Source organism: Salminus brasiliensis, chromosome 9, assembly GCF_030463535.1.
Source record: "Salminus brasiliensis chromosome 9, fSalBra1.hap2, whole genome shotgun sequence".
Lineage (NCBI taxonomy): Eukaryota > Metazoa > Chordata > Actinopteri > Characiformes > Bryconidae > Salminus > Salminus brasiliensis.
In genome coordinates, this window is record NC_132886.1 from 8,721,202 (window position 1) to 8,742,360 (window position 21,159).

Genomic DNA, 21,159 nt, shown 5'->3' on the forward strand with positions numbered 1-21,159 from the left:
AGAATCGGATAACAGTGACCGCCGACTGCTGAGCAGCTGAAGTCTTTTATCAAGCAAGAATTGCCCTTGCAGAACTGTATCCAAACATTTGTATCTTCCAAGAGAATTTCCAAGTGAATAAGAATTGTAATTAATAGGAAATGTGATGTAACAGGGTGGTAAACATGCCTCTATCACAGCTGTTTTGAGTGTGTTGCAGGCATCATGTTTTAAATGTGTTTATATTTATATTACGTTGGTCAGCAAAACTCATCTGGACATCTGTTTTGAGTACTTTTGTCTGTTAATCTGAGCTTCAAGGGAATTAACAACTCAAAACAATGTCCAACTTCTCCAGAAATGGGGTTTATAGCTAATAGCCCAACAGTTACTGGCACAAAGATAGTAAACAGGTCTCAGATTACAAATACATTAAAAAAGGGTGATTACTCGCTGGACTGCATTAAAAACACATGCACTTTCTGAGCATGTCTGCCTGAACTCGCACAATTTACACTGTGAATTTTTACAATCTATGTTGGACATATTGATTTGGCCTTTTTTTACTTGTGAGATTACTGACAGCTTGTGTGCTGCTTAACTTAAAAACTTAAAAATAAAATACTGATTACCACATTTGGTTAAATTTGTCAGTTTTATATATTATATCATATTATATATGTTTGATATATTATATAACTTTAAAAAGACAAATAATTCTAAAGTTATAGAAGGTAATCACGAATGTATTTAATATTTAATATAGTCATACATTGTATTACATCACAGATTATATTTTTTAAATCAGTATAACCCTCCAAACCTGGCCTAGCTTATAGCACTGTGATAACTGCATGTCCTAATCAACACAGCCTTGCTGATAGGCCTCAAGAAACCTCAAATTCACATATATACGTTAGAGATGCAACGATACCATATTAGGATATCGACCCCGATAATTTAGAATTACTGTTTATGCTAAATATTAAAAAATCAGATTGATTACTGTTTGTGTGTTTGACAAAGTGAAGCTACTTATTTTTCTTTAGTTTTGACTGATACATTTTATGTATTTTAACATATTTTAAGAAGTTTGACTCTTATTTTGACACTTGTTTTGAATTAGAATATTGTGTCCTGCACAATTGTTTATTTTAGTGACAAAGAAATAGCTATTTAGTAAATAATAAGTAATGTTTAAGTCAATCCCGATGCCTTAAGTCTCTCCCACATGGTGAGGTATACGATTTATGAATTCAGCAGTAGTATGGGATCGGTATCAAGTATCGTCCGATATGCAAAGTTTATATAACTGTATCGCTATCAGAACTGAAAAAGCCAGATCGGTCCATCCCTAACATATGTATATGGCCCTCAAACTACACTAGCCTAAGTTACATTAGCCTAATGTACTGGTTGCTCCTGTGCAAAACCAGTGTAGAGACAGTGTGCAAACAGCAAGCCGAACCTGGCTGATCGAAACTTGGTGTACAGGGGTCAAACTGTGCAAATTTGACTTCTCTCTGAACTTTTCCGATAACCTCCAGACGTTCCAGAGTTCTGTACTGTGGCATGTGTATCTCCCCTACCCCTTACAGATCGATGGCTTTAGCGTTATTAAATAAAGGTGTTTTAAAATCGAACAGAGAAGCCCAGGCCTGTAAATCCACTGCCCTGAGACGGTTCCTTCTGAGTGCGGCTTAAGGCTCACCGAAGCTTATCAAGGCGGCGGGGGCGATATTTCCAGTTCTCCTTGCCAAAAAGAAGAGTGAGTCGGATTGTCGTTAAGCGCGAGCCACACAGCTGTCCTCCACCATAAACGTTCACTCCGTCATCTCGCTTTCACGCTCAGTTTGCCTTGTTTTGTTTCAGCCCTTTTTGCTGCTCGTGTCTGAATCATAGGGGTACGTGACACGGCTATCATGAATTATCGCCACATTGCCATGGGAGATTCGGAGACGAGTGATGCACCAGCGTGCCCAGAACAAACGCATGCGCACACACACACACACACACACACACACACACACACAGATTCCGGCCAAATGGAAGTCATCCATGAAACAAGGACGGCCACTATCTGCGGAGCCGCAGTCTGCCCCGTGACCGACGTGTTAGCGGTGACGGTTCTCCAGCGCTGCCACAGCCGGCACCTCTTGATGTTAAAATGCAGATTCCGTAACAAGCCACCCAAGAAAGATCTCGTTCTCAATGAGCTCTTATTTTTTACGTTGCTTTCCAAAGAGACCTCGGCATCGGCAAACGTCTCTCTGATCTCGCTGTTGACGTTAAACAGAGAGATTATCTCCTCTCCCAGCCGGAATTAGCGGAGATCTCTTCTACTAAAAGATCCTGATTAAAACTCATCTACGCTATCAGTTGTCTGATCAGCTGCTTGGTGGATTTTTATTTATTTTTTGAATATATTTCTCTGCTGTCTTTTGTTTTTCGATCCGAACGAGGTCCAAAGACCTAGATTAGCGACACCTAATTTCCCAGCTTGAGCACACAAATACAAACACGCGCAGAGCGGAGCGTCGGAGGCAGTTCGTCAGGAAAACAAGGCCGCTAAGCACACCAACTGACGTGCATTAAAACAAATACACAGAAAGTGATCCTCGGCACTCGTGCAGTTGGACGTTTTTCGCGGTGACGGATGTGTTTGCTCCTCTGGCGCAGTGCTCCTTGTTTTTTCGTGTGAGTGTGTGTGTGTGTGTGCGTCTCGGAATAAAGCCCAAAAAACAGCCCAGAGAATAAACCCCTTTCTGATGCATTGCAAACAAAAGCATATGAGATTTTGAAACAATGCCGTCCAAAGAGACTGTGATGGAGCTGCCTGAGAGGAAATTGGCCCTTTCCCCCACTCCCCCGCCTCCTTTTAGGAAAGCACTGCAATGTAATATTGCCCTGTGCGCGGTCAAGCGCAGATTTAGTGGGGAGTGGGTTTGGGTAAACTGAAATCAGCACACACTCTCTGGTAAGCCCCGAGGATTTAAGGGCCTCCAGGGTTCTTGGCTCGACACAGCTTTATTGTCTATTTACATCTGATTGTAAAACGTCCCCGTGACTTTTTTTCTTTTTCTTTTTTTATGCCCAGGTGATGAACAGGCACTGCGTCTAAACGAACCGGGAGCCATAGCTCCTGGCAGTTTGATTTCGGGCGACTTAGGCCGGCCTTAAATCTTAACCTCGCTGACATCATCGCGGCTTCTTATGGTCGTCCTTCCCCTCGAGCTCCCCGCTTACCACCTACTTAAGCGTTCCCCGTGAATCGCAGGGCCTCCTTGTAGACCTCTCCTGGTCCATCAAGGACCGCGTTGCTTTATACTGCTGCTATCTGTTTTTTCTATGAGCAGATAAAGAGCAGATAAAGCGCAGAATAGCAGATGGATATAAAGGAACACTTTGGCCCAATGTAAGCTCCCCGACTCCGCTTTCTTCCATTCTGCGGTCGGCTTCTTTGACAGCTGTTATGACAAAGCTGTATTTTTAATCTATAGAAGAAGCTTTTAACTTTAATCAAGTTGTCAGGATCAGCTTGCAACAATGGGGAATAACTCCGCGCTTGTAAACCAATATTTACCCAACACAGTGAGCAAGGCAAGCGAATGGGGAGAGGAGAATATCTGCCTTGATTTCACTCATTTAATAAATGCCTCTCTTATTAAGGCGCCTTTATTAAACCTGCGCTGTGGAAGGCCTCGGCGTGGAGCTGGAAAGAACAAAGTGCTGCAAATCTATGAAAACACTTGGAAAAAAAAAAACAGGCAATATGTATTCTGCTCTGCTGCTGGAAATGCAGCAGTCTACAGAGAGTGAACCGCGGACAGAGGAGAGTGTACTGTAAAAAATATCAAATTCAAATGCTTTTCCAATCTAATCACTTTTGTAAGCTACAATGCCTTCTACCTAAAGACAAGAATGTATGATTTAAATATGATGCTCATCTTTAAGGTAGTGGGTAACAACACCGTGGCACTTTATACTTGTGGCAAATTAGGGTTCGATGGATTCCATGGCTGGGCAAAACTAACAGGCCACGCCAATAAGAGCCCTTGGGCAAGACTCCGAACACTACATTCAGCCTACCTGTGTAGCATGACTCAAATGGAAGTCAATCTGGATGTGATAATTATTGAATCAGCAATCTTTTAAGGTATGTTTTTAAACAGCTTTCAATTGATGGTAGTAATTAGGTTAGTAGATTGACTGGATCTAGATATTTAAAATGAATGAAATGCCCAGTATTGATGATCATGTGAAGAGGAGCCATATAAGTGATGCTAAGTTTTGTATATTAGCATATAGGCAAATAAAGGCATTTTCCAAATGTTTTACAATCCAAAATACCCAGCGAACCTTGGAGCTCTGACTATTATATAGACCACCTCTCCAGCAGGACTTCATAAAAAAGCTTTAGGCTGAAACCTTCTCCAAACTGAGTCTCAGGTGCTTCATGTTAGAACTTTCTCTGATTATCTGATTGGCTGGTTCTATTCAACACCCCTGAGAACAGTTTCCACTCTGTCAGTTTCTGTCAAGAGTTTCAGTCAAACCTCTCCGGATGACTTTGCTTACATCCTGAAGATTATGTGGACGTTTTTGAACAACGCAGCGGTTTGCACAATGCTAATTTCTGACTGTATGTTTGAATAAGCAAATTATTTGTTAGCTAGATTAGCTTCCACTAAATAAGCTAAGATCACAACCAACCAAAATGTCTTGGATAATTCCTACATTCATATCCACAAACAGCCAAAGCCCACACACACTTGCACAATATGTCCAAACATTTTTGGACGCCCCTTCTAAAGAAAGCATTCCAGCTACTTTAAGCTGCTTCCATTGCTGCTACAGATGTGCGCATGCTAACACACACAGCTCTAGACCCTGAATAGAAGAACTGTCAATAGAATAGGACTCTCTAGAGCAGATCAGCATGAACCTATTGGCACCATGCTGTCTAATGCCAGAAGCGGGCTAGAGGGGTAAAAAAAAAAGCCCCCCAGCATTGAGCTGTGGAGAAGTGGAAGGACTGTGTTCTCTGGAATGATGGATGGTGCTCCTCCAGTACTTTTGGGATGAGTTGGGTGATGATCATCCAACCTCCTGAACTTACTAACACTCAGTCAAATCCTTCCAGCAGTCTTCTTCCCTGGACAGTAGAGACAGTTACTCCAGTTATTATTCATTTTTTTTAGTGAATAAGCCGGCGTCCCAATACTTTTGTCCATGTAGTGTATCACTCGCTTTTTTGAATGAAACATCTCCAACACACAGAGATCCACAACAGTGTTGCTAATGGACCAACATTGGTATGCTAATTGAACAGAGACGAGGCTTCAAGGCCAGGTCAGTCCCTGCATTGCGCATTACACTGTGCTGGTAATTCATGTGGGCTGCGGTCGGGCATGACGTCTTTCTTTCCTGAGCGGGGGCGCAAGAAGGGGTCACATGAGGAAGGGTCACAACAAAAGAGTCAGTGGGGCTGATGTTCAGGTATATACAGTGTCAGAACCCCCCCTCCTCCCCCTTTCGTGCCCCCTGCTCTCACTGCGGCTCAGGAAATTCAATGAGCGCTTTTTGAAAGCGGTGATTTGAGGAGGGGGCATGAAAAATGCGCTGGAAAAAAAGACACACAAAGAGCGTTCTTGTTTGCTTTCCCGCTATCACTGTTGACCCCTCCATGTAGCATATTCTGGAGTGAGTGCTCGGGTCAGGGAGGCTGGTGGAGGGGGAGGCTGTGTTATCAAAGCTCCAGCCTGTTCCTCTCATCGGCAGCTGAAGGCGGCATGCTGATTGTGTGGTGGGGTCATGTAGAGGTGGGTTTCGGAGCAGGGTAATCACACTTAAAGCAGCAGTTAAACAAATAAGGATCCAATTTAGACATTTCCCCTCACGGCTAATGTGGCCAATCAGTCAGGATATGCTTGGTGCCCAAAGGTAGCTTCTTTTACAAATGTACTATTTAATTATTTGGTAACACTTCATTGTAAACATCGCAAATTAGGGATTTGTTAAGGTATTTCTTTAAAAATGAATTTATTAGATAAGTGATTCACTATGCATTAAGCTTTATTCATTATGACCTTTATTCAGACAGAATTGGAGGCCTATGATATGAAAATTCCCAATAATTGCATTTTTAGTTGTATTAATGTACAATAGACACTTTGTTACCACCCTGTTACGCAAATAATGTAGTGCTTTTTAGTCTCTAATTAGTGATAAGTGTAATCTGTAGCACCTGCAATGTCCAGTACACAACATATTAGCTGGGCAGATGTTAGTTTTAACCCTCTTGGGAATCAAAGACCACCAGTAAGCAGCCAACGGCGACAGTGGCAAGGAAAAACTCCCTCAGAGCTGGAGGAAGAAACCTTGAGAGGAACCAAAACTCACAAGGGGGACCCGACCCGTCCTCCTCTGATCAGAACTATTTGTTAATTATTGATAAAAATGACCAAATTATCTATACTGTTGAACTGCTCTGATCATAATCATAATATAATAATCATGGTGTAGCAGAACTTAATATAGTCATGGCAGTGATGGTCAGAGTAATGAGAGTAATGATAGTTAATAGTGGGAATATTAATAGTGGCAGATAGTTAAGAGTCCAATTAGTAGAACCCCATTTGATGCTATATCTGACCATTTTTGTATTTGCAGTTTCACCATCCAAGCAAAAACTCATTTACATTAATAGTGTTTTGCTCATGCTCTTATCCAAGGTTACTCATATTACAGAGGTGGACCAGTGTAGTGTTAGGAATTTTAGTCACCCTGACCAGGAATCGAACCCGGGTCTCCTGCATAGTGTTGTAGCTTACTGGCAGGTAGTGGTGTTACTTGTTGCACCACGCCAACCAAACACTGAATGTGTTCCAATGATTCTTTGAGTTGCTGTGGATGGAAATACATAGTATCATAGTTTCCTTCCTACAGTTTCTTATTTACTGAGAATTTCTCACTGAGAATGAACACCTGCCTTCCAGTAAAGCTAAATTCGTGGGCTGTGTGTGTATGGTAAAAGTATCCCAAGTGCGGAAGGGGCTTGAGACTACTTAACAACTCAGTGCGAGTGATTAGGATGCTAATTGGTGGGCAGTGGTTTAAGCATGCAGTTTGAACAGAGCTAATTGGTGGGGCAATAAAGCTCCAATCACAGCTCCAGTGCAGAGCGGAATCACTTGTGTTGATTGATTGCATTAGCAGAAAGAAAGAAGAGAATTGTGTGAATGAGATTTTTCCAGAATAAGTGCTCTGACTGAGTAAATCAGGGATATTCACAGAGATAACCAGGTCTGCTGGAATGCGTCTGGTTTTTGCCCTCCTTCCACCCCCTCCTCCCAAGCACTTGCTCGCTGAAAGGAAAACAGTGAGGGACACTTTTAGCACCCCAGTAAATTGCGCCCGCGTCCTGCTGACATTTAAATCCCGGCTAAGTCTGGTCTGGCTTCCGTGCGCTGTTCTAACTCATCCTGATTTAGATGTTCTTCTATCAGTTACGTGCAGAGAAGCTCCAGTCACGTGCCAAAAGGGATTCAGAGAAATCCTCTTTAAAACTTGCTTCATTATAGCGTTCGCACTCGGGGGCTTTCAGTTCTGCAGTTTAATGTGTCAGTGGAAATTGTATGATGATCCGTGATCATCTCAGCCGCCTTATCTCTTAGTTTCACGCTAATAAAGCAGACTAGTTACCTAAACTGGATTTGTTAAAGTTTATAAAGTTACATAAACTGGATTTGTTAGAATGTAGGGAATGTAGGGATCAAGGTACACTTTACTTCAGTTTGAAGTTTGAAGGTTTAATTAATTTTGACTAGTAACAAAACTGTTCGGACTAATTAAACTGTTTTGAATAATGGAACCGTTTTGACTAATCAAATTGATTTGACTAAATAAACCGATTTAACTAAATAAACCAATTTAACTAATCAACTATTTTGACTAATTAAACTGTTTTGACTAAATAAACTGTTTTGACTAAATAAACTGTTTCAAACTATTTTGAATAATTTAACTGTTTTTACCAATCAAATCACTTCGACTAAATAAACAGCTTTAACTAATCAACCATTTTGACTAAATAATCTGTTTTGACTATTTAAACCACTTTGACAAAATAAACAGTTTCAGACTGCTTTGACTAAATGAACTACTTCGACTAATTAAACCATTTTTGACTAATTGAACCATTTTGACTTTTAAATCACTTTGACAAAATAAACAGTCTCTGAATTTATTTTGAATAAATGAACTGCTTTGACTAATCGAACCGTTTTTGACTAATCAGACCGATTTGAGTCAAAACAGCTACCTGATAATTCTTTGTGGGTATTTAGCTTCATCACTCACCCTCATGTTCATCAAAGCATCTTTCTTGGTATAAAGAACAGATGCGAAATTAAGTTTTATGTTTTTTTCTTTACCATTGTTTAGAGAAAACATATTGAGCAGTTTTTTTATTTTCTCTTTTTCCGTCGTTTGCTTCTTCAAAAGCAAACTGGACTACCTCAGCTGAACCAAACTGTAGCTGAACTCGCATCAAAGAGAAAGTACCAGCTTGTTTTTTTACCGGTAAGAATTGAAAAAGCCGAACTGAGTGGGCACTTAGTGGCTAAAATCTGCTATTAGCCTTCTAACAGCATATTGTGCTAAGAGGACACAACAGGAGGACAGCAACACTGTCCAGTAAGACTCTGGAATAATTACAGTGTTTGTGTTATAGTGATAAAACCATGCTGTTACTTGAGGCTTCTCCATAAACCAGCCAATAAAAGTGTGTTTCATCAGGAGGTAAAATAACAGGGTTGTAAACTGGCTTCTTAAACAACATATGAGCATTTTTTAGTCTCATACTATTTATACATCAATGAACACCATTAAGTCACTGCAAACTTAACATAAGACAGTTTTGGCCTCAAACTCAATGGACAGTCCATAAACTGTTGCTTACTAAAGCCACTGTACTCAGTACAGCCAAGTGAGCATCAGAGAACCACAGCTTTCCAAATGTTACCTGGGCTTGTGTCTGTGAGGGGACAGCTTCAGTCCTCACACTGTGTTTCAGTGGAAACAGATGTGCATGTTAGAAGCACAGAGGTTTTCATCACCCATTCATGAGCAGGTGAGGCTGTGTTAACCCGAATAGCTGTGCATTCAAAGTGTAAATAAATGCTCCAAAAATATATAGACACAGTTGCGCTCAGCAGTCAGTTTTACATCATTATGAAGCATTTGGATCCGTGTGAATCTTCACACTACTCTTTTTTATCCATACTTGCCAGAATGTAAAGTGAGCCATTTGTTGTATGTTTGTACTGTAATGTAATTCCTGTGGCGCCGCGGGGGTTGTCATACGGCACATCTGCGTTGCATCCTGTGGAGTGTTAATTTAAACCTTTTCTGCACAGACAGACTGGAGACTATCTTTAGCTACGATGAACTCTAACATTTATTCTTTGTTAGCAACATTAGCATTTTGGGGGTGTCTGATCAAGCTTTTTTTGTTGTAACAGTGTAAATTAGTGCCCTTCTTATGGGAGAGGGGTGATTTGTTCACTAGTTTTCTTCTCATTTGAGTCATTGCCAATTCCTAGGCCTCCTTCTCCAATCAGACAGTACTACCAAAAAGCCTACTAGGCAAGCTGGGTGAAGGCTTGCACAATCATCCTTCCAAACCACACCTTTTCAAACTGCTACTAAAACAGCTGATAGAGGAGAACGCTAACTGCAAATTCAGTTGTGGTAGCTAATATACACAATTAACACATTGGCTAGCATTGGGCTAGATGATGGGGGAGAGGGAGAGCCATCCTGCCTATTCAGTTGCTGTGGCAGTGCTGGGAATTGAATGTGCTCACCCAAAGGCTGATTTTTAGTCATTGAGCCCTCTAACCAGTCATTGTTTCATTGTGTGCTGGTGAACATTCTTGCTAATTAAGGTATTAATGTAACCCAGGGGTTCCTAACCTGTAATTTATATTTTAGCATTATTTCCAGATCTAAAAGCGCCTGATTAAACTAATCTGCTTATTAAGAATCACCTCCTCCTGAGCTGAAGTGGCTGTGCTAGAGCAGCAAAGCACTAAAACATGACGGACGAGCTTGGAACCCATTGCATAATAATGTGTTAACCAAATGTATTTCTAATAAATGGACAAAAGTATTTGGACACACCTCTTACTCATTGAATTCTGGTGTTTCATTCAGTCCCATTGACACAGGTGTATACAATCGAGTCCATAGCCATGCAGTCTGCCTTTCCACACCTCAGTGAAGAAATGGGTGGTTCTAAAGCAATCACTGAACGCGGTCAGCGTTGTTCTGTAGGTAATAGGAGTCTAAGTCAGTTGGTGAAATTTCTTCTGTCCTAGATATTCCACCATCAACTGTGACCAACGGTGGAACCACAGAGAGCAACCGAGTGTCAGACCACGTAAAGGTACAGAGTGGGGGGTCAGGGCCAAGTGCTGAGCTAAGAGCAGAGTGCAGAAAAGTCTCCAACTGACTCAATAACTGCAGAGCTCCAGACCTGCTGCTGTTAGAGCTTCGAGCAAAGGGGGACCAACTCCTTATTAATGCCTTTGGAATGTTACAAAAGCTCCTGTAGGTGTAACATGTTAGCGTCCCAATACTTTTGTCCATGTAGCGTATATTGTAAATGCACAATCTCAGTGCTAGTTTTATGTCCATACTAAACCCCAGCTGTAGTGTAAATGTTGTATTATTCATTTACACGCTTTTGTCTGGTCCATAACCGCATTAATACACGACCCCTGACTGTTCTGCTGTCTAAAAGAGACCCTGCTGGAGCCTGCTGGGGCAGTCAGCGTTTTCCTAGTTCACATGTTTCCTGCTGTGGAATCGGAGCACTGTTGTTGATAATTCATTGCAGTTACTTTCAGCACTAGCTTGCTCCCTTGCCTTTCCTTCAGAACTCATTCGTTCTAAGCCTCCTTGACCACATGGATTATGCACCAATTGCGCTATCATTATTATAAGAGGAGTTCAAGTGATATGCAAAACGTACTGTTACCTCTTATGCAACGCTAGCCAACTCCCACTGTGACCGAGGAATGTCGGCTGAATGTGAATGCAGAAGGAACAGAAGAGTTACGTGCTGCTGACAGCTGAACACCACCCAAACTGATCTGGTAAAGATATGCCGCTCTGCTGTAAAGCAGTTGATTGGACCATTAAGAAAGCGCTTGCTTTAAAAATAAGGCCGTCCCACTATTTTAGCTTCAGGTGGAGAACCCTGATGCCTTGTGCTGTGTGGAGAAGCCGACCCAAAAAGGTAGAGCCATCTCATTTCCTGCAAGACTTCTAATGATTGTAAATTCTATGGGGTTTTGTGATGAGTCTTATTATGGATTACCTTTGTAATCCTCTGAGGATTATGAGTGTATGGTTCATTATGATTCATCCTCCACGCGGAAAAGCGCTCTCCGCTGGTGTGGGTGGTGCGGAAAGGTTAAAGGTTGCAGATTCTATTAATAGAGAAACAAGCTCCAGATTAGGGAAGCGTGCGATGCCACCATAAGGGCCACCATATTGATCATTTTTCAGAAGCCGGCATGGGTTGACACCTAATCATATGCGGCACATGGCCTCCTTTTGATACACCAGATGTTAGTGGAGTTAGTTTTGCATGCCGTACTTAAGGTGGAGGGGGGGGGGGGGGGTGATCATAAGTAAGGTTTGCTGAATATAAAATTTCCACTGTGTCCTAGTTGGACTTTTCCCAATGGTATTTTATCATTTGCACACTCCCTCCTGCATTTTTGGGATTTTATTGCACCACACAATGCTCTCGGATGTGTTATCACATCTGCTGACTTGTGGAAGGTCACCTGTAATTGGTTGGCATGAGATTGTATATTATCGATATACTGTTTGTTTATCATAATTGCTGTATTGAGGGCTACTGTAAGCATTGTGACCAACCTGTGAGTGCATCAAGATAACGCAGGACAATCCCTATCTGCCACTATTAATATCACCACTATTAACTATCTACACCATGATTAATATATTATGATTATGATCAGAGCAGTTCATCGGAATAGATGGTTTGGTAATTTTTATATTAATTAATAAATAGTTCTGATCAGAGGAGGACGGGTCGGGTCCCCCTTGTGAGTCTTGGTTCCTCCCAAGGTTTCTTCCTCTAGCTCTGAGGGAGGTTCTCCTTGCCACTGTCGCCGTTAGCTGCTCACTGGGGGTCTTTGATCCTTCATGTCTTATGTTATTTCTTTTTTGTCTCTGTCTTTTACTAATTACTAATTATGTAAAGCTGCTTTGTGGCAACAACAGTTTTAAAAACCTATATGAATAAATTTGACTTGACTTGACCTGACTTGACTTTATATCAGATTGGTTCAGTAATGCATTGCAAACTATGTGCCTTGGTGTTCTTGGCCATCGAACACGTAGCTATGTTTTCCATAACTTGTTTTTAAAGCTTGGTAAATCAGCTGTAACCACAAAGCAGCTGTTAGCTGGCAGGAGACGTATGTAGAAGAGAAGTCTGCTCAACAGAAGCCAGTGTTGGCAGGCCTCTCTCCCGTTTTCGTGTGAGCTGTAGGGCAGGATCAGGAGGGCAGATTCTTCTAAGAACCTTCCGGTGGCAGGACCTACATCTGCGCTGGCAGGACCTACCTGAGCGTTCTCTCTCCAGACAAACAAAAGGGAAGGTAAAAAAAAAAATACCCACTTCCCATTCTGGAGACACGAATCAACACGCACAGCATGACTCGCTCCGGCTGTCTTGCAGGAGTTTGCTGAAGAGCGCGTGGTAGGTATATGAGGAGAAAAGCCTTTGCCATGAATACAAATCAGCGGTGACTGGAACCTGAGCTGAGGCCATTGTTAGTGGCACATAAGCCCGGCTGGAGGAAGATCAGCCTGGGGAAAATGGACTCTCGCCGCAGATGGAGCACCCGCGTTTCTCCCCCGCGCTATTTCCGAACGCATATATCGGAATTTCAGTCTTCTCAATAGCACCTCGCCGGGAAAGGCTGGTTTTAGCCTTCGGGGTTAGTCAGCTCGTCTCTCTGCTTCCTCCAGTAACTACTTACCACAAGGTAGTGCAAGGTGGCATGAATGTTACATGAGATGGCTGGGCAGTGGCATTGTGCTTCCAACCCGGCCGGACCCTGGTCAGGCATTTCCTCGGTTGTAATTCTGCTTTCCTGCTGACAACTGCCTTCTCAAATAATCCGAGTCTGTTTGCTACTATTGTGTGATAGCGACTTGCCCAAATAGCACAGATTTGGGCCCTTTCGTATTAGCATTGGGGACGAAATTGTTTTGGTAATTTGCTTCCCTTATCAAAAGTGCACAGTTGCCATCACTTGAAACGAGGTAGTGCATGTTGGAGACTTGAGCTTGAGCTCGTAAATGATTTCCAGCTTTATTTGTGCAGATTCTTTCAGATACGTTGAGGAATTACGCTTCTGCCAAAGGGGATTGAGCACTTTGTTTTGGGAAATCAGTCTGAGGTTTGTTTATGAGGTACATAATGCTTGTATTCTTCTTTTTTTTAATGCTTAATTACTTGCTGTATGGTGAGGAGTTGTACTAAGCGCTCAGTGTAGTTGCCGAAGATGAAAGGAGCTGGGAAACAAAGCAATGTTGTGCATTGTTCTTGCATGAGAAGCGGCTAAAACGTGCTGCTCTTGATTTCGCCCCCTTTTTTCTCTAAATCCCTTGGAAAATCTTGACTTTGTCTCTGGCCGCATACAGTGCCGTAAGCTGTGCCTTTGCAGCGACGCTGGATTACGAAGGCATGAGCACGATTGGGGGCAGCGCTTAACTCTCAGGGTCTCCTTTTCTTCCTGAGATGTTCCTGGCTGGTAATATTCCGAATCAAATGACCAAAAAAAAAAATAGACAAACAGTCATGAGGGCTCTCCTGCTGAGCCCGTGGCGGGGGCCTCTCATCCTCATCCTAAAAGAGACACCCTCCCTCCCGCTCTCTGTCCCTCTCTCCCTTCTTTCCCCTGAGAAACGTCCCCAGCCGAGGCTAGGAGTCCCAGGACAATGGAGGAAGGCCCCGGGGGGTGGAAGGGGTGGCGGCTGGGAGATTTGCATGCAGCTGTTTGCCGTTTCCACGGCCACAAAGGCCAATCAAAGCAGCATTAATGGAGGATGACAAGCGTCGCCCGACGCCTGGACCCCCTGTCTGGGCCGGCCCTCGCACACTCTGTTTGGCTAGGAACAGCAGGCCGGTCTTTTCTCGAGCTCCCAGAGCTCTGCTGCTCGCTCGTGCTTTAAGCAATGGTTCAGCCAAAAATCGATTTTCCCCTTTCCCTGCGTGTAGTCGAAACAGCCAAGGAAGGCTGGATGTTTTGCTGCTTAAGTTTTGGACTGGAGGTATGAGGCTAAAGTAGCTAACAAGTAGCAGAAGAATTGATCAAACTTCATAATTAAATAATCATACAAGTCAATTCTCTTGGTTTTGGCAATTTCTTGACCACTCTATGGCATACTGTTCACCCTATGGCATACTGCTATCTATAAATATGGACATGGTCTTGAGGCCTCAGTTTCTCCCAGGCTTTTTTATGTATCAGAATCCCAGCTAACAAATTATTAATTATTTTTAATATTAGGGGTTTTATTTTGGTCTGCTAAATAAAGCTATTCACAAAAATGTTAGGAAGATGTCCTGGGAATTTTACAATGACATTTCAGTTATAACATTGGTAGGCAATTGTGCTGAAATATTTGGTCTGTTTTTGCAGAAATTACCATCAATGATCATTTACTGAGCTTATAAAATGATAGTATGTAGGTTTTAGATGCTGTAAAGTAGGATTGAGAGAAATGGAGGGAAATAGACATATGTCCAGGTAAGGATACAATTTCTGTCCTTAAAATGTTTACTGAGACCATGGTGATGTCTCTGGTCCCTGGAATTCTGAGAACGTCCTATTCTGTTAGCTGAGATGCCATTCAGGGCTGGAAACTATCTCAACAAACCTAAATTATGGAATAATGACACAGTTTGACTCTAAATTTGAGTCTTGTAGCTCCAGTGGAAAGCAAAGGAAGAAAATTTCAGACACCATAGAGATTGGCTACATGTGGGGTAAAAGGGTAATTACCTTAATTTGATGTTTGGCCAGACCATCTAAACTCCAGACGTGGATCAAAATGAACCCTTCAGAGTTGTGAGATCTCATAGATCATAGATCTGGTGGCCATAATTTGGTTTTCAAAAAAATAGGCCCAGGAGACAAGCGGGTGGCACACCAAACCAAGCAAACCAATGTTGAATAAGAGCCAAGTCTCAGACAATTTAGGCATTTTTGGAATTCTGGCTACATTTTTTAGCTCCCAAAATGAGGACATGTCCTGGAAAAAACAGGACATATGGTCACCCTGCATTTGTGTCTTCACGCCCAAGCAGCAGACCACTGAACAAGGCATGCAGAGGCCAGCCGAGAGACAGGTCAACCCAGCCTCGTTACTGACCGCTGGCTCGGAAGATCCAAAGCGGTGTATTAGCATGTACCCTTAAGGTCCTGAGACTGTGGCGGTGTACCCCTGCCTGTGCTTGTGGTAATTTTTCTCTCTTTTTTTTTTTTTTTGTACCTTTCTTTTTTTCTTCCCCAACTGCATTTATCTGAGCTCCAGTGCCACATCCAATTTCAAGGGTGTTGATAGAAAACAAAATTTGTATTATAGTGGGAGTTCTTACCCGTAAATTATGGGCCCTGGACCGAAAGAGAAAAGAAGGGAGGTGGCCAGAATGCGCTCCATTGTGCGACTGTATTGGCTGCTGACTGCGTGCCTGGGCTCAATAGGCAGCTTAGGGAGTGGGGCCGGAGGAGTCATAAGAAAGGCTGCGTTTTCCCAGCCACTGACCAGAATGCCTGATAAGGCTCCGTGTCAACAAGGCCACGAGAAGTGGGGATCGCAGCCAATTACGTCACGGCCAGGGTAGTTGCCATAGCAAATTGGATTGAGCATTCCTCTTAATATATTATTTACTGCCTAGGATACCCCATAACATGATTTAATTTAAGACAGAGGGAAATAAATAGAGATAGCAGCGCTGGCTGGCTGGCTGGCTGGCTCTGATGCAAGCGCCAGTGTTTCTTCCCCATTCTTCCTGTTCCCCTTTATCTTCAATTTTGACTGCTACTGGCAATATGCTGCTCGAGACTTGGCCGAGCATGTAGAACTATGCAGGTGCTTGGAATTAAATGGAGCTTTTTCAGCCAGCAAGCAGCCTGGACAATTCCCGACCTTCTCACAAAAGGAATTCGGTAGCATATACAGATATACAAGCCTTTGCAGCCCTATGAGAACAGCTACACTCGCTCTGACTAGCTTCGCCTCATAGGGTTTATTTTTGTTGTAGGTTTTTTTTTAAATGTATTCTGTGGTTTGTACAACAAAGTAGTCCTTTGGTCACTTCACTCGTTATAAAGCAGGAATTGGAGGGCCTGTTGCCCCCCTCCGATTCACAGATGGAGCTCTAGATCTGAGAATTGATTGTCAGGAACCTAAAGAAGCATGTTTTGAAGCTCAAGCTGGCTTGTGTTCTCTACATGGGGCCTAAGAACCGTCTTCATTTGGCAGGTTTGATCGACCAAAAAGTCGGCGTGAGCTTCCGAGGCTCCTAAGAAAAGTCGCCTTGAAGCATCCCGGCTCTAGTTGGCGAGAGCGAAACTACTTCAGAAATCACAGGGCATCATTAAGGTTCAGTGAGATGTCTTTTTTTGTTTTTCCCTAAACAGCGGAGTGTTTTGGAGCTGGCTGCTCGTGGATTACGCTAACCTGCGGGTCTCGCTTGATAAACTGACTGCCTGATTCTGAATGGCATTGTAATTAGTTGTCAGAGATAGGTTCCCAGGTTAGTCCAGATACTCCCCTGTCCCTGTTATTGATTTAACTTTTGTTTCTTGCCTTCGGGCCCCGGAGACATGCATCTTGCGCGGGGGAGGCTTGTGCTCCAGCACCGGGCTTCATCAATTCCTAGGCCTTCTGTTGACAGCTGTTTGCGATCAGACCGCATACCCGTGATGGATGCGGGTAGCCTTTCTGCCGAAGGAGTCGGAGACGGTGGGGGAGCCGCGGTGACGGGTGGTCCCGCACAAAGGCAATATGTGCGGCTTGTTTTTATCTCTTCTGAGTTTTGAAAAGCCATGAAACGCACGGTCCCTCTCTCTGCAAAGCGTTAAAGAGTGATAAACCTGTCACGCCCCGCCATGAGGAACGAGCATCCAGCTATTCATCAGTCTTTGTGGTGAAGCGAGGGAGGGGCCTGGGTTAGCTCAGGCTCTATTCCTGACAGCTCTTTATTGCAGTTATGGATAGCTGTAGTCATCGGGGGCAGCAACCAAAACGGCGGACCATTTTCTTACCTTGCCTCCATGACATAAACGCTGGACCAGAGGTGTAGCAAATGTATACTTTGAGAAATTCAGTCGACTGTGCTGTGAAATCCATTACAGTCCATGACTTTATTTCACCTGGATCTCAGAGAAAGAAGTACAGAAAGTCTGCTGAAAGTGGGATTTCTGAACTTTTAATTAACACCACGTTTTTCTGTATGAGGAGAAGAGCCGATCTTATTCGAATCTGACAAGAGGTCTTATTTCATGGGAGAAAAAAAAAAATCCTTTACAGCCCTCCCCGTGTTTTTGCTATTTTGCGGCACAAAAAAACAACAAACTGAAGAGACTCAGAAGTGCATGTTCACACCTCTCCACACAAGAATGCAAATGTAATTTATCATGGAACTAATTCTGTAGCTATGCAGTGACCTAAAATAATGATTTAATGTAAATCAACTTGACAATAATTATAACTCCACACTCCTAAGAGGCTAATAGGCCTATAGGGATATTGCTTTCCTGCATGGATGTCTTTCTCTAGTTCCACTTTATCTGGGTTACATTTCTAAGACTGAGCTTTTAGTTTGACCTCTGGCGTGGTCGTCCATTTGAGTGTCCATCTTCGACAATCCTAAGGGTGCAGAAAGTGGCGTGTTATAGTACATTATGTACAATAATGCTTTCAAAACCAGTGCGCCAGTCCTTTTAACAGAGTGGAATTTGTGCATTTCATGCTTCTTAGGTGCTTGTGAGGCGTTCACTTGTTCAGTGGACAGATCAGGCACCATGTATTCCAATGCGTCCACACATCTGGAGGCTCTCAGAAACCACATAAAATTGCCAAAGCTGTTGATTAAGCAGCAGAAAAAGCTCATTTTTGCTTCATACTGAATCAATAATTAGACAAAAAGTCTAACTTACACAATTTCCCTATAATTCTTCAAGTTTTCGCTGGAGCTACGTGGCTACTGGGAAATAGATGGACTCTTGAACTCTGAATTCTGCTAGCACTCACTTGTTGCAGTTCCTTCCTTTCGACATGCAGCTCTAACTAAGCTAAACTAGGTGGAGCACCACGGGCACCCACATCCCCCCATAGTGCTTCACCTAGTTTGGTTAGCCTTAGCGTTTGCTTTTAGCCTGTTTAGCCTTGCTTACATATTCCGTGCACCAGACGTAGCTAGCCATGGTGTGCTTAGCCTCTAAAGGCTTTCGCTGGTGGACTGGATAAATGTAAATTTGGGGGCATAAATATATAATTAGTCAAGGCTGTTACATAACTGTCTTGGGGTTTTGGAATTGGCCCGTTTTACAGCTCTGCTTAGGTTCTGCTGGATTTTGTGTTGAATGAGGACACAACGGTGTTGGAGGTTTACGATTTTTCTCACCTCCATGTACCGAACTCTCGTTATTCAGCGATGCTAATCTAAACACAATGATCCATTCTAGATCACCTTTAAGTAGCTGCGAAGGGAACAGTGCTGTCTATACAACATGCAGAAATTCGCCCGTTAAACCCCGAGACTCCGTTAAACCCGAGACTCAGTTTTGTCTGCGACTGGGAAATGGGTCTGTTTACCCCGAAACACAATTCAGAAAAGCCAGGACAAGAGAAACGGACTCGGTCAGGATCTCAGCGGCCACAGCAGAGAGGAGATCACAGCAGTCATCTCATGAGGCTGTGCTCATCAGCGCTTTGAGCCATGGTCAGCTTTTGTACTGTGTGTGTGAATGTTTGTGTGTGCATGCGTTCGCACAGTGTGAGCGCGGTGCCGGGCCTGCGCTATACTGAAGCAGGGGTAATTAGAGGCAGGGCGCTAAGTGAGTTAGTTTACATGGCAGGGCTGGAGAATGAAAGGCGTGATGAAAAAGAGCAGTGCCTTTTCTCTTTTCTATGTGTGTGTGTGTGTGTGTGTGTGTGTGTGCTTTTTTTTTCCCGCCGAGGCAACAGGCTGAGAACAGGCTAATTGGGGAGCACGGAGCAGAAAACACAAATGGCAGCTGCCCCCCTCGGGACTGAGGGTTGCCGCTAACAACTGTGATTATTGACAGTTCGTTCAGTCTCCTTATGCTTTGTTGGAGCGGAGGCGAAGTGCAGCACCTTCATGTGTTTTCAGTTCTGTGGCAGATCTACACACCACTGCATATGGTGCTGCAATCAGAACACGCTCGAAGTTTTAGTCTTGCTAAGTCTTAAGACGCACCCTTCTTTCTTTCTTCCTTCCTTCCTTCCTTTCTTCCTTTCTCTCCCTCTACCTGAAGCAGCTGTTGCTTTGCATTTCACCGCTTCGCAGAAAAGAAACAACAACCTTTTCAAATCATTTGTTGAAGGGAACACAATTGAGCAAAATAGTTAATTTTCCCTCTAAGCACGGCTGTTTGACTGCACTCACGGCTGCGCAGCGCGGCGTATGGATTTTTCCTCCTCTGTGGACTCCAGACAGTCCCTCCTTCGATCGGCACGACTGTAAAATAGATTAAATTACACTTCATGCGGCTAGGATTCATGTTCTCTCTCTCTCTCTCTCTCCCTCTCTCTCTCTAGCCACCCCAGTTTTCTTTCCTGTTCACATAACTCTTCTTCTCTCTCGCGCACACTATTGTAGACTAGTGGTAGAAAATTACACATAGTAAAAACCTGGGTGCGACAAAGGCAGACGGATTCCACTTGCCTTACCCGGGAAGCTTTCAGCTTTTTCAGCTGTTGTTGCTGGTGGGTTTTCTTTTTTCGGTGGTTAGGAGTTTCAGAATAGAGCTTAGGTAGAATGTGACCTTTCTACAACACAAGTAGGCATTTAATGATGTGCTCTTTCCTCGATACGAGTTCAATAGCAGAGTGATGCTGTTGTTATATCCGCTGTACTGTACAGGATGAAGAAAAGGAACAGTAAAAGAATCATTACGCTTGATCTGGGGGGGTGGTGGACTATGGAACGATATTTGTATTATTATCGTGATTCATTTAGTCTCAATATGCTTTACTGAGTAGGTTGTGGATGCCGTCAGTGCCTAAGAACCAAACAACTGTGTGTTTCATTGAAACAAGAGAAGAATAAGTTTGAAAAAAAGAAATGAAAATTGTGTAGGCTGTGTGTAAACAATAAGAAATAAAAAGAAAATAAGAAATTAGGGTTTTTTTTGCATTTTCTTACTTTTTGAGCATCAGAAAAACAAACTAAAAATCATGATATAAATTATGTGTCATAAATAACGTATATATTTTTGGCCACCCGTAAGGCTTTTAGTGAAAACCATGTAATAACTATTAGGGCAGCACTAACCAACCAAAATGCAATATTGCATTATATTGTTTGTATTTTATTGTATTATTGAATACAAGATTCTCAATTTAATACACAAATTACACATTTAACACCCTGGAGTACGTAAACAAGGAGGCCCAGTGATCACAAATTTTATCCAAAATGAATAATTTACAAGAAAGTAAAACAAAAACTAAATCTTATTAACTTTAAATCAATCCTAAAATAAATACATTTTCTTTTAATTTAAATTAATAAAAAAATATATTTGTCCATTCATTGTAAACTTTGGACACAATATATAGAACAACTGATTCAAAACGTTAAATAAATGATAAACAAATTGTAAAAAATGATGAGATACAAGACTTTTGCATCGCAATGATGAATTAGTTCATTATTATAAAGTATTCTGCATTTATCATGTTTATAACGCTCCAATAACCTGAAAAAAACTGAAACATTTACCTAATCATATTAACATAAGACACAGTTATAGGCACTCAATTCATCACTAGCCTACACGGTATCACAATATCAAACGATACGATTTTGTG

The 21,159-nt window shown here is 42.6% G+C and overlaps 1 protein-coding gene across 8 annotated transcripts in view; it reads left to right on the top strand.

The window, feature by feature from the left end:
• Positions 1-21,159, top strand: part of LOC140561978 (adhesion G protein-coupled receptor L2-like) — a 195,573-nt gene that overhangs the window by 48,592 nt on the left and 125,822 nt on the right. The window lies entirely within an intron of this gene.